Source organism: Triturus cristatus, chromosome 10 (genome assembly GCF_964204655.1).
Source record: "Triturus cristatus chromosome 10, aTriCri1.1, whole genome shotgun sequence".
Lineage (NCBI taxonomy): Eukaryota > Metazoa > Chordata > Amphibia > Caudata > Salamandridae > Triturus > Triturus cristatus.
The window spans coordinates 855,059,493-855,072,217 of NC_140593.1; the positions used below are offsets into that span (position 1 = coordinate 855,059,493).

Here is a 12,725-nt window from a genome sequence, read left to right on the forward strand (position 1 = left end):
AGCATCACCTGGGACACACACAGACTAAGCATGAAGGCAGAAAAAGCATGGTGATCCATGTTTCTTATGAGGTTCAAAATATTTTGTGCAACAATGCGGCGAGTGTAATGAGAAATAGTCAGGCATTGTGAGTTTTGAGTAGGATTCGAATGTTTACCTCTGAAAAAGGGCTCGTCCGGGATTTGAACCCGGGACCTCTCGCACCCTAAGCGAGAATCATACCCCTAGTCCAACGAGCCGAGGCACACAAGAGATGCCTTTCGCACCGGCTCCGGGGGTTATTGGCAGCGAGTTAGTGAATGCTTCACCCAAAGCAAGCAACTGCACATGCTGCTCTCTTCTGCAATATGGTTGCTGTCTTTTCCATGGCCGTCATCGAACAAGAAATGAAAATGCCTCTATCCTTCAGACATTTTGTTTGTTCTAGGTGTATGCTCTCGGTGAGGTCAATAAAACCATTTCTGCTCTCATCCCTTGCTTTCATGAAGTAGGCCCAACCTTCAGTACACAAGGACGTGCAAACGAATAGCGCAAACTATCGTCACTTCTCTTTTTGAGCTGTCACTGATACCCCTGGAGCACAGTACGTCACGCTGGTGAGGGATAGACAGCTTCCATTATCTCAGCTTTCCTATAAATTGAGAGAGTAAATGCAAACTGTGTGAAAAACAGAAAGCTGCTGTTTCTGCCCGGTCTCGAACCAGGGACCTTTCGCGTGTAAAGCGAACGTGATAACCACTACACTACAGAAACAGACACGCTTGCAGGAATCTTCTTGGCATGTAGTGGGCTGGAATGCACAGACCAAGGGCCAATGTCCATGAAGCTCAAAGTTGGACCCTCCTTACCCGATCTCTTTCTTTGGAAGAAAGGAACGAGGACCCCTTTTATTCCAAAAGGCGATTTTAAAACCATACCTGAAACCACACTAGAAAAACACTTTGCATTTAATTTTCCTACACTGATGGTCCACCCCAGAAAAGCAGTTGCAAAGAAGTCCGGCACTGAAATTCTATACGCCAAAAGTGGGAAATAGCGTAGAGGGAAAGGAACTTTCTCACCATACACGGCGTCTTATAGCATTGAAAAGAAGAAATGGCCCTATATAATAAGCAGCCTAAAAATAATTCCACAGCATGGGCTCGTCCGGGATTTGAATCCGGGACCTCTCGCACCCGAAGCGAGAATCATACCCCTAGACCAACGAGCCTGATTCCCCAGTTGGCATTTTAAGCAATTTCTGATGCGTCTTTCAGAAACAAAGCAGGGCTATTTGGCTGCTCTCTCTCTATGTGAACCACAAAAAGTCATGTTTTCTCTCAAGGTGTTGTTTTTTTCACTCTTGCAAGGAAGGGATCAGTCGATATCCTAGCTGCCAGAGAGCAGAAAAAAGGCGCTGATGAGAACTGTGGCACTTTCTGGCACTTGTACTCCTCTGCAAGTCCTGGACACTTGCCCCATAGACTTCCACCCCAGATGCAAGGGAGGGCCTGCCAATTCTTGCTCCTAAGACAGAGGCATTTGATTCTTGGATTCAAACACGCTCACTCAGCGCTCGATCAGGCGAGATCAGGCGAGATTTATATGAGTGGCTCGCAGGACTGAAACACTAACCTGGGAGCCCCAGGGTGGCTGAATTCCCAGGATGGCCATTTTTGGGCAAGTCACCTCCTTTCCTCCTGCCTCAATCTAGAATTGGCTGCAAATCACAAGATAGAGTTCAATGTCCGTGTGTACTGCCTACTCCCAGATACCTCTCTGTCTTCCTTATGTAAATTAAAATTCGCAAGGGGGGACCAATGACAATCTGCTCCTCCCACATAACCAGGAAGCCCTGTTGAACATGTCTGCCTGTGTTGTTGCAGGGACAGTGCCTTCTCCGCCCAAAAGGTGGCAGGAGAGCCTCAAAACAAAGATGGGATCAACTGCTTAATGAGAAACCAGCACGGCAGTTTGTGTGATGGAGTGCAAATTTAACGGAAGGTGTGCCTGAGGTGTCCCTTCCAGGAATACATGGAATTGTGATTGAGGGCCCAGCCTGATCGTTGGTGGATTTCTCGTCATATGTTACAGGTCCGTGCAAAGATTGTGGTGTGTGGGGAATGCACTGCAAAAAACAGGACGATTTAAGGGTGTAAAAGAAACCTGTCAGAAGTGGGATTTGAACCCACGCATCCATGAGGAGACCAGAAGTCTCAGTTGCACTGAAGATCAAGCTCTCTTGAGTCTGGCGCCTTAGACCACTCGGCCATTCTGACAGCCCTGGGTGTGCACAGATCTGACTCTTCTGACTGCACCTGCCAATGTTTGCACTTACAACGTTCACAGCAATGTCACAAGTGTAAAGACCCCACAATACAACATGGCATGACAAAAAAAAAGCTAAGCACAAGAGCGACCACTGATGGATGCGGATTACTTTGTTTCGTCTTGCAAAAGTAAAGGAAGTTTCCCATGGCTCGCTGGGTTCAAGGACCGCCTCTTCTTAAGCTTGCATTGAGATAATAAGGTTTTAGAGGGTGCACATAAAAGCAGCTCATGCACAGTGTTTCTGCCCGGTCTCGAACCGGGGACCTTTCGCGTGTTAGGTGAACGTGATGACCACTACACTACAGAAACTCACTTGCTGTGTCTTACTGTTAGAGCAAGGTTCCTCTCAAGGGTTCTCTCTACTTCTATTCTGCTGTATGAGCAGCCACTCAGAAAGCGAGGAGCAAGTGTGAAAACTGCAGAGATATCAGCCAACATACTTGCAATTAGACGTATTAAAAATTGACTTATGCAGGCATCGACAGACAAATATCTGATGCCTAAATGCCAGCAAGTACAGCTTGGGAAAGCATCACCTGGGACACACACAGACTAAGCATGAAGGCAGAAAAAGCATGGTGATCCATGTTTCTTATGAGGTTCAAAATATTTTGTGCAACAATGCGGCGAGTGTAATGAGAAATAGTCAGGCATTGTGAGTTTTGAGTAGGATTCGTATGTTTACCTCTGAAAAAGGGCTCGTCCGGGATTTGAACCCGGGACCTCTCGCACCCTAAGCGAGAATCATACCCCTAGACCAACGAGCCGAGGCACACAAGAGTCGCCTTTCGCACCGGCTCCGGGGGTTATTGGCAGCGAGTTAGTGAATGCTTCACCCAAAGCAAGCAACTGCACATGCTGCTCTCTTCTGCAATATGGTTGCTGTCTTTTCCATGGCCGTCATCGAACAAGAAATGAAAATGCCTCTATCCTTCAGACATTTTGTTTGTTCTAGGTGTATGCTCTCGGTGAGGTCAATAAAACCATTTCTGCTCTCATGCCTTGCTTTCATGAAGTAGGCCCAACCTTCAGTACACAAGGACGTGCAAACGAATAGCGCAAACTATCGTCACTTCTCTTTTTGAGCTGTCACTGATACCCCTGGAGCACAGTACGTCACGCTGGTGAGGGATAGACAGCTTCCATTATCTCAGCTTTCTTATAAATTGAGAGAGTAAATGCAAACTGTGTGAAAAACAGAAAGCTGCTGTTTCTGCCCGGTCTCGAACCAGGGACCTTTCGCGTGTAAAGCGAACGTGATAACCACTACACTACAGAAACAGACACGCTTGCAGGAATCTTCTTGGCATGTAGTGGGCTGGAATGCACAGACCAAGGGCCAATGTCCATGAAGCTCAAAGTTGGACCCTCCTTACCCGATCTCTTTCTTTGGAAGAAAGGAACGAGGACCCCTTTTATTCCAAAAGGCGATTTTAAAACCATACCTGAAACCACACTAGAAAAACACTTTGCATTTAATTTTCCTACACTGATGGTCCACCCCAGAAAAGCAGTTGCAAAGAAGTCCGGCACTGAAATTCTATACGCCAAAAGTGGGAAATAGCGTAGAGGGAAAGGAACTTTCTCACCATACACGGCGTCTTATAGCATTGAAAAGAAGAAATGGCCCTATATAATAAGCAGCCTAAAAATAATTCCACAGCATGGGCTCGTCCGGGATTTGAATCCGGGACCTCTCGCACCCGAAGCGAGAATCATACCCCTAGACCAACGAGCCTGATTCCCCAGTTGGCATTTTAAGCAATTTCTGATGCGTCTTTCAGAAACAAAGCAGGGCTATTTGGCTGCTCTCTCTCTATGTGAACCACAAAAAGTCATGTTTTCTCTCAAGGTGTTGTTTTTTTCACTCTTGCAAGGAAGGGATCAGTCGATATCCTAGCTGCCAGAGAGCAGAAAAAAGGCGCTGATGAGAACTGTGGCACTTTCTGGCACTTGTACTCCTCTGCAAGTCCTGGACACTTGCCCCATAGACTTCCACCCCAGATGCAAGGGAGGGCCTGCCAATTCTTGCTCCTAAGACAGAGGCATTTGATTCTTGTATTCAAACACGCTCACTCAGCGCTCGATCAGGCTCGATCAGGCGAGATTTATATGAGTGGCTCGCAGGACTGAAACACTAACCTGGGAGCCCCAGGGTGGCTGAATTCCCAGGATGGCCATTTTTGGGCAAGTCACCTCCTTTCCTCCTGCCTCAATCTAGAATTGGCTGCAAATCACAAGATAGAGTTCAATGTCCGTGTGTACTGCCTACTCCCAGATACCTCTCTGTCTTCCTTATGTAAATTAAAATTCGCAAGGGGGGACCAATGACAATCTGCTCCTCCCACATAACCAGGAAGCCCTGTTGAACATGTCTGCCTGTGTTGTTGCAGGGACAGTGCCTTCTCCGCCCAAAAGGTGGCAGGAGAGCCTCACAACAAAGATGGGATCAACTGCTTAATGAGAAACCAGCACGGCAGTTTGTGTGATGGAGTGCAAATTTAACGGAAGGTGTGCCTGAGGTGTCCCTTCCAGGAATACATGGAATTGTGATTGAGGGCCCAGCCTGATCGTTGGTGGATTTCTCGTCATATGTTACAGGTCCGTGCAAAGATTGTGGTGTGTGGGGAATGCACTGCAAAAAACAGGACGATTTAAGGGTGTAAAAGAAACCTGTCAGAAGTGGGATTTGAACCCACGCCTCCATGAGGAGACCAGAAGTCTCAGTTGCACTGAAGATCAAGCTCTCTTGAGTCTGGCGCCTTAGACCACTCGGCCATCCTGACAGCCCTGGGTGTGCACAGATCTGACTCTTCTGACTGCACCTGCCAATGTTTGCACTTACAACGTTCACAGCAATGTCACAAGTGTAAAGACCCCACAATACAACAAGGCATGACAAAAAAAAAGCTAGGCACAAGAGCGACCACTGATGGATGCGGATTACTTTGTTTCGTCTTGCAAAAGTAAAGGAAGTTTCCCATGGCTCGCTGGGTTCAAGGACCGCCTCTTCTTAAGCTTGCATTGAGATAATAAGGTTTTAGAGGGTGCACATAAAAGCAGCTCATGCACAGTGTTTCTGCCCGGTCTCGAACCGGGGACCTTTCGCGTGTTAGGTGAACGTGATGACCACTACACTACAGAAACTCACTTGCTGTGTCTTACTGTTAGAGCAAGGTTCCTCTCAAGGGTTCTCTCTACTTCTATTCTGCTGTATGAGCAGCCACTCAGAAAGCGAGGAGCAAGTGTGAAAACTGCAGAGATATCAGCCAACATACTTGCAATTAGACGTATTAAAAATTGACTTATGCAGGCATCGACAGACAAATATCTGATGCCTAAATGCCAGCAAGTACAGCTTGGGAAAGCATCACCTGGGACACACACAGACTAAGCATGAAGGCAGAAAAAGCATGGTGATCCATGTTTCTTATGAGGTTCAAAATATTTTGTGCAACAATGCGGCGAGTGTAATGAGAAATAGTCAGGCATTGTGAGTTTTGAGTAGGATTCGTATGTTTACCTCTGAAAAAGGGCTCGTCCGGGATTTGAACCCGGGACCTCTCGCACCCTAAGCGAGAATCATACCCCTAGACCAACGAGCCGAGGCACACAAGAGTCGCCTTTTGCACCGGCTCCGGGGGTTATTGGCAGCGAGTTAGTGAATGCTTCACCCAAAGCAAGCAACTGCACATGCTGCTCTCTTCTGCAATATGGTTGCTGTCTTTTCCATGGCCGTCATCGAACAAGAAATGAAAATGCCTCTATCCTTCAGACATTTTGTTTGTTCTAGGTGTATGCTCTCGGTGAGGTCAATAAAACCATTTCTGCTCTCATGCCTTGCTTTCATGAAGTAGGCCCAACCTTCAGTACACAAGGACGTGCAAACGAATAGCGCAAACTATCGTCACTTCTCTTTTTGAGCTGTCACTGATACCCCTGGAGCACAGTACGTCACGCTGGTGAGGGATAGACAGCTTCCATTATCTCAGCTTTCCTATAAATTGAGAGAGTAAATGCAAACTGTGTGAAAAACAGAAAGCTGCTGTTTCTGCCCGGTCTCGAACCAGGGACCTTTCGCGTGTAAAGCGAACGTGATAACCACTACACTACAGAAACAGACACGCTTGCAGGAATCTTCTTGGCATGTAGTGGGCTGGAATGCACAGACCAAGGGCCAATGTCCATGAAGCTCAAAGTTGGACCCTCCTTACCCGATCTCTTTCTTTGGAAGAAAGGAACGAGGACCCCTTTTATTCCAAAAGGCGATTTTAAAACCATACCTGAAACCACACTAGAAAAACACTTTGCATTTAATTTTCCTACACTGATGGTCCACCCCAGAAAAGCAGTTGCAAAGAAGTCCGGCACTGAAATTCTATACGCCAAAAGTGGGAAATAGCGTAGAGGGAAAGGAACTTTCTCACCATACACGGCGTCTTATAGCATTGAAAAGAAGAAATGGCCCTATATAATAAGCAGCCTAAAAATAATTCCACAGCATGGGCTCGTCCGGGATTTGAATCCGGGACCTCTCGCACCCGAAGCGAGAATCATACCCCTAGACCAACGAGCCTGATTCCCCAGTTGGCATTTTAAGCAATTTCTGATGCGTCTTTCAGAAACAAAGCAGGGCTATTTGGCTGCTCTCTCTCTATGTGAACCACAAAAAGTCATGTTTTCTCTCAAGGTGTTGTTTTTTTCACTCTTGCAAGGAAGGGATCAGTCGATATCCTAGCTGCCAGAGAGCAGAAAAAAGGCGCTGATGAGAACTGTGGCACTTTCTGGCACTTGTACTCCTCTGCAAGTCCTGGACACTTGCCCCATAGACTTCCACCCCAGATGCAAGGGAGGGCCTGCCAATTCTTGCTCCTAAGACAGAGGCATTTGATTCTTGGATTCAAACACGCTCACTCAGCGCTCGATCAGGCTCGATCAGGCGAGATTTATATGAGTGGCTCGCAGGACTGAAACACTAACCTGGGAGCCCCAGGGTGGCTGAATTCCCAGGATGGCCATTTTTGGGCAAGTCACCTCCTTTCCTCCTGCCTCAATCTAGAATTGGCTGCAAATCACAAGATAGAGTTCAATGTCCGTGTGTACTGCCTACTCCCAGATACCTCTCTGTCTTCCTTATGTAAATTAAAATTCGCAAGGGGGGACCAATGACAATCTGCTCCTCCCACATAACCAGGAAGCCCTGTTGAACATGTCTGCCTGTGTTGTTGCAGGGACAGTGCCTTCTCCGCCCAAAAGGTGGCAGGAGAGCCTCACAACAAAGATGGGATCAACTGCTTAATGAGAAACCAGCACGGCAGTTTGTGTGATGGAGTGCAAATTTAACGGAAGGTGTGCCTGAGGTGTCCCTTCCAGGAATACATGGAATTGTGATTGAGGGCCCAGCCTGATCGTTGGTGGATTTCTCGTCATATGTTACAGGTCCGTGCAAAGATTGTGGTGTGTGGGGAATGCACTGCAAAAAACAGGACGATTTAAGGGTGTAAAAGAAACCTGTCAGAAGTGGGATTTGAACACACGCCTCCATGAGGAGACCAGAAGTCTCAGTTGCACTGAAGATCAAGCTCTCTTGAGTCTGGCGCCTTAGACCACTCGGCCATCCTGACAGCCCTGGGTGTGCACAGATCTGACTCTTCTGACTGCACCTGCCAATGTTTGCACTTACAACGTTCACAGCAATGTCACAAGTGTAAAGACCCCACAATACAACAAGGCATGACAAAAAAAAAGCTAGGCACAAGAGCGACCACTGATGGATGCGGATTACTTTGTTTCGTCTTGCAAAAGTAAAGGAAGTTTCCCATGGCTCGCTGGGTTCAAGGACCGCCTCTTCTTAAGCTTGCATTGAGATAATAAGGTTTTAGAGGGTGCACATAAAAGCAGCTAATGCACAGTGTTTCTGCCCGGTCTCGAACCGGGGACCTTTCGCGTGTTAGGTGAACATGATGACCACTACACTACAGAAACTCACTTGCTGTGTTTTACTGTTAGAGCAAGGTTCCTCTCAAGGGTTCTCTCTACTTCTATTCTGCTGTATCAGCAGCCACTCAGAAAGCGAGGAGCAAGTGTGAAAACTGCAGAGATATCAGCCAACATACTTGCAATTAGACGTATTAAAAATTGACTTATGCAGGCATCGACAGACAAATATCTGATGCCTAAATGCCAGCAAGTACAGCTTGGGAAAGCATCACCTGGGACACACACAGACTAAGCATGAAGGCAGAAAAAGCATGGTGATCCATGTTTCTTATGAGGTTCAAAATATTTTGTGCAACAATGCGGCGAGTGTAATGAGAAATAGTCAGGCATTGTGAGTTTTGAGTAGGATTCGAATGTTTACCTCTGAAAAAGGGCTCGTCCGGGATTTGAACCCGGGACCTCTCGCACCCTAAGCGAGAATCATACCCCTAGACCAACGAGCCGAGGCACACAAGAGATGCCTTTCGCACCGGCTCCAGGGGTTATTGGCAGCGAGTTAGTGAATGCTTCACCCAAAGCAAGCAACTGCACATGCTGCTCTCTTCTGCAATATGGTTGCTGTCTTTTCCATGGCCGTCATCGAACAAGAAATGAAAATGCCTCTATCCTTCAGACATTTTGTTTGTTCTAGGTGTATGCTCTCGGTGAGGTCAATAAAACCATTTCTGCTCTCATGCCTTGCTTTCATGAAGTAGGCCCAACCTTCAGTACACAAGGACGTGCAAACGAATAGCGCAAACTATCGTCACTTCTCTTTTTGAGCTGTCACTGATACCCCTGGAGCACAGTACGTCACGCTGGTGAGGGATAGACAGCTTCCATTATCTCAGCTTTCCTATAAATTGAGAGAGTAAATGCAAACTGTGTGAAAAACAGAAAGCTGCTGTTTCTGCCCGGTCTCGAACCAGGGACCTTTCGCGTGTAAAGCGAACATGATAACCACTACACTACAGAAACAGACATGCTTGCAGGAATCTTCTTGGCATGTAGTGGGCTGGAATGCACAGACCAAGGGCCAATGTCCATGAAGCTCAAAGTTGGACCCTCCTTACCCGATCTCTTTCTTTGAAAGAAAGGAACGAGGACCCCTTTTATTCCAAAAGGCGATTTTAAAACCATACCTGAAACCACACTAGAAAAACACTTTGCATTTAATTTTCCTACACTGATGGTCCACCCCAGAAAAGCAGTTGCAAAGAAGTCCGGCACTGAAATTCTATACGCCAAAAGTGGGAAATAGCGTAGAGGGAAAGGAACTTTCTCACCATACACGGCGTCTTATAGCATTGAAAAGAAGAAACGGCCCTATATAATAAGCAGCCTAAAAATAATTCCACAGCATGGGCTCGTCCGGGATTTGAATCCGGGACCTCTCGCACCCGAAGCGAGAATCATACCCCTAGACCAACGAGCCTGATTCCCCAGTTGGCATTTTAAGCAATTTCTGATGCGTCTTTCAGAAACAAAGCAGGGCTATTTGGCTGCTCTCTCTCTATGTGAACCACAAAAAGTCATGTTTTCTCTCAAGGTGTTGTTTTTTTCACTCTTGCAAGGAAGGGATCAGTCGATATCCTAGCTTCCAGAGAGCAGAAAAAAGGCGCTGATGAGAACTGTGGCACTTTCTGGCACTTGTACTCCTCTGCAAGTCCTGGACACTTGCCCCATAGACTTCCACCCCAGATGCAAGGGAGGGCCTGCCAATTCTTGCTCCTAAGACAGAGGCATTTGATTCTTGGATTCAAACACGCTCACTCAGCGCTCGATCAGGCTCGATCAGGCGAGATTTATATGAGTGGCTCGCAGGACTGAAACACTAACCTGGGAGCCCCAGGGTGGCTGAATTCCCAGGATGGCCATTTTTGGGCAAGTCACCTCCTTTCCTCCTGCCTCAATCTAGAATTGGCTGCAAATCACAAGATAGAGTTCAATGTCCGTGTGTACTGCCTACTCCCAGATACCTCTCTGTCTTCCTTATGTAAATTAAAATTCGCAAGGGGGGACCAATGACAATCTGCTCCTCCCACATAACCAGGAAGCCCTGTTGAACATGTCTGCCTGTGTTGTTGCAGGGACAGTGCCTTCTCCGCCCAAAAGGTGGCAGGAGAGCCTCAAAACAAAGATGGGATCAACTGCTTAATGAGAAACCAGCACGGCAGTTTGTGTGATGGAGTGCAAATTTAACGGAAGGTGTGCCTGAGGTGTCCCTTCCAGGAATACATGGAATTGTGATTGAGGGCCCAGCCTGATCGTTGGTGGATTTCTCGTCATATGTTACAGGTCCGTGCAAAGATTGTGGTGTGTGGGGAATGCACTGCAAAAAACAGGACGATTTAAGGGTGTAAAAGAAACCTGTCAGAAGTGGGATTTGAACCCACGCCTCCATGAGGAGACCAGAAGTCTCAGTTGCACTGAAGATCAAGCTCTCTTGAGTCTGGCGCCTTAGACCACTCGGCCATCCTGACAGCCCTGGGTGTGCACAGATCTGACTCTTCTGACTGCACCTGCCAATGTTTGCACTTACAACGTTCACAGCAATGTCACAAGTGTAAAGACCCCACAATACAACATGGCATGACAAAAAAAAAGCTAGGCACAAGAGCGACCACTGATGGATGCGGATTACTTTGTTTCGTCTTGCAAAAGTAAAGGAAGTTTCCCATGGCTCGCTGGGTTCAAGGACCGCCTCTTCTTAAGCTTGCATTGAGATAATAAGGTTTTAGAGGGTGCACATAAAAGCAGCTCATGCACAGTGTTTCTGCCCGGTCTCGAACCGGGGACCTTTCGCGTGTTAGGTGAACGTGATGACCACTACACTACAGAAACTCACTTGCTGTGTCTTACTGTTAGAGCAAGGTTCCTCTCAAGGGTTCTCTCTACTTCTATTCTGCTGTATGAGCAGCCACTCAGAAAGCGAGGAGCAAGTGTGAAAACTGCAGAGATATCAGCCAACATACTTGCAATTAGACGTATTAAAAATTGACTTATGCAGGCATCGACAGACAAATATCTGATGCCTAAATGCCAGCAAGTACAGCTTGGGAAAGCATCACCTGGGACACACACAGACTAAGCATGAAGGCAGAAAAAGCATGGTGATCCATGTTTCTTATGAGGTTCAAAATATTTTGTGCAACAATGCGGCGAGTGTAATGAGAAATAGTCAGGCATTGTGAGTTTTGAGTAGGATTCGTATGTTTACCTCTGAAAAAGGGCTCGTCCGGGATTTGAACCCGGGACCTCTCGCACCCTAAGCGAGAATCATACCCCTAGACCAACGAGCCGAGGCACACAAGAGTCGCCTTTCGCACCGGCTCCGGGGGTTATTGGCAGCGAGTTAGTGAATGCTTCACCCAAAGCAAGCAACTGCACATGCTGCTCTCTTCTGCAATATGGTTGCTGTCTTTTCCATGGCCGTCATCGAACAAGAAATGAAAATGCCTCTATCCTTCAGACATTTTGTTTGTTCTAGGTGTATGCTCTCGGTGAGGTCAATAAAACCATTTCTGCTCTCATGCCTTGCTTTCATGAAGTAGGCCCAACCTTCAGTACACAAGGACGTGCAAACGAATAGCGCAAACTATCGTCACTTCTCTTTTTGAGCTGTCACTGATACCCCTGGAGCACAGTACGTCACGCTGGTGAGGGATAGACAGCTTCCATTATCTCAGCTTTCCTATAAATTGAGAGAGTAAATGCAAACTGTGTGAAAAACAGAAAGCTGCTGTTTCTGCCCGGTCTCGAACCAGGGACCTTTCGCGTGTAAAGCGAACGTGATAACCACTACACTACAGAAACAGACACGCTTGCAGGAATCTTCTTGGCATGTAGTGGGCTGGAATGCACAGACCAAGGGCCAATGTCCATGAAGCTCAAAGTTGGACCCTCCTTACCCGATCTCTTTCTTTGGAAGAAAGGAACGAGGACCCCTTTTATTCCAAAAGGCGATTTTAAAACCATACCTGAAACCACACTAGAAAAACACTTTGCATTTAATTTTCCTACACTGATGGTCCACCCCAGAAAAGCAGTTGCAAAGAAGTCCGGCACTGAAATTCTATACGCCAAAAGTGGGAAATAGCGTAGAGGGAAAGGAACTTTCTCACCATACACGGCGTCTTATAGCATTGAAAAGAAGAAATGGCCCTATATAATAAGCAGCCTAAAAATAATTCCACAGCATGGGCTCGTCCGGGATTTGAATCCGGGACCTCTCGCACCCGAAGCGAGAATCATACCCCTAGACCAACGAGCCTGATTCCCCAGTTGGCATTTTAAGCAATTTCTGATGCGTCTTTCAGAAACAAAGCAGGGCTATTTGGCTGCTCTCTCTCTATGTGAACCACAAAAAGTCATGTTTTCTCTCAAGGTGTTGTTTTTTTCACTCTTGCAAGGAAGGGATCAGTCAATATCCTAGC

At 47.0% G+C, this 12,725-nt stretch overlaps 11 non-coding genes across 11 annotated transcripts; all 11 read right to left on the minus strand.

Moving 5' to 3' along the window:
- Positions 1-680: 680 nt before the first annotated feature.
- On the minus strand, positions 681-753 carry TRNAV-UAC (transfer RNA valine (anticodon UAC)). The gene has a single exon. It is a non-coding gene; the product is annotated as a tRNA-Val (tRNA).
- Positions 754-3,005: 2,252 nt separating this feature from the next.
- Positions 3,006-3,077, minus strand: TRNAP-AGG (transfer RNA proline (anticodon AGG)). The gene has a single exon. It is a non-coding gene; the product is annotated as a tRNA-Pro (tRNA).
- A 441-nt stretch (positions 3,078-3,518) lies between these two features.
- TRNAV-UAC (transfer RNA valine (anticodon UAC)) lies at positions 3,519-3,591 on the minus strand. Its single transcript has one exon. It is a non-coding gene; the product is annotated as a tRNA-Val (tRNA).
- A 1,393-nt stretch (positions 3,592-4,984) lies between these two features.
- Positions 4,985-5,096, minus strand: TRNAL-CAA (transfer RNA leucine (anticodon CAA)). The gene is made up of 2 exons: positions 5,059-5,096; positions 4,985-5,030 (listed from the first exon to the last, which is right to left on the minus strand). It is a non-coding gene; the product is annotated as a tRNA-Leu (tRNA).
- A 747-nt stretch (positions 5,097-5,843) lies between these two features.
- TRNAP-AGG (transfer RNA proline (anticodon AGG)) lies at positions 5,844-5,915 on the minus strand. Its single transcript has one exon. It is a non-coding gene; the product is annotated as a tRNA-Pro (tRNA).
- Positions 5,916-6,356: 441 nt separating this feature from the next.
- Positions 6,357-6,429, minus strand: TRNAV-UAC (transfer RNA valine (anticodon UAC)). Its single transcript has one exon. It is a non-coding gene; the product is annotated as a tRNA-Val (tRNA).
- Positions 6,430-8,681: 2,252 nt separating this feature from the next.
- Positions 8,682-8,753, minus strand: TRNAP-AGG (transfer RNA proline (anticodon AGG)). Its single transcript has one exon. It is a non-coding gene; the product is annotated as a tRNA-Pro (tRNA).
- A 441-nt stretch (positions 8,754-9,194) lies between these two features.
- Positions 9,195-9,267, minus strand: TRNAV-UAC (transfer RNA valine (anticodon UAC)). Its single transcript has one exon. It is a non-coding gene; the product is annotated as a tRNA-Val (tRNA).
- A 1,393-nt stretch (positions 9,268-10,660) lies between these two features.
- TRNAL-CAA (transfer RNA leucine (anticodon CAA)) lies at positions 10,661-10,772 on the minus strand. Its single transcript has 2 exons — positions 10,735-10,772; positions 10,661-10,706 (listed from the first exon to the last, which is right to left on the minus strand). It is a non-coding gene; the product is annotated as a tRNA-Leu (tRNA).
- Positions 10,773-11,519: 747 nt separating this feature from the next.
- On the minus strand, positions 11,520-11,591 carry TRNAP-AGG (transfer RNA proline (anticodon AGG)). The gene has a single exon. It is a non-coding gene; the product is annotated as a tRNA-Pro (tRNA).
- Positions 11,592-12,032: 441 nt separating this feature from the next.
- TRNAV-UAC (transfer RNA valine (anticodon UAC)) lies at positions 12,033-12,105 on the minus strand. Its single transcript has one exon. It is a non-coding gene; the product is annotated as a tRNA-Val (tRNA).
- Between the last annotated feature and the right edge of the window lie 620 nt (positions 12,106-12,725).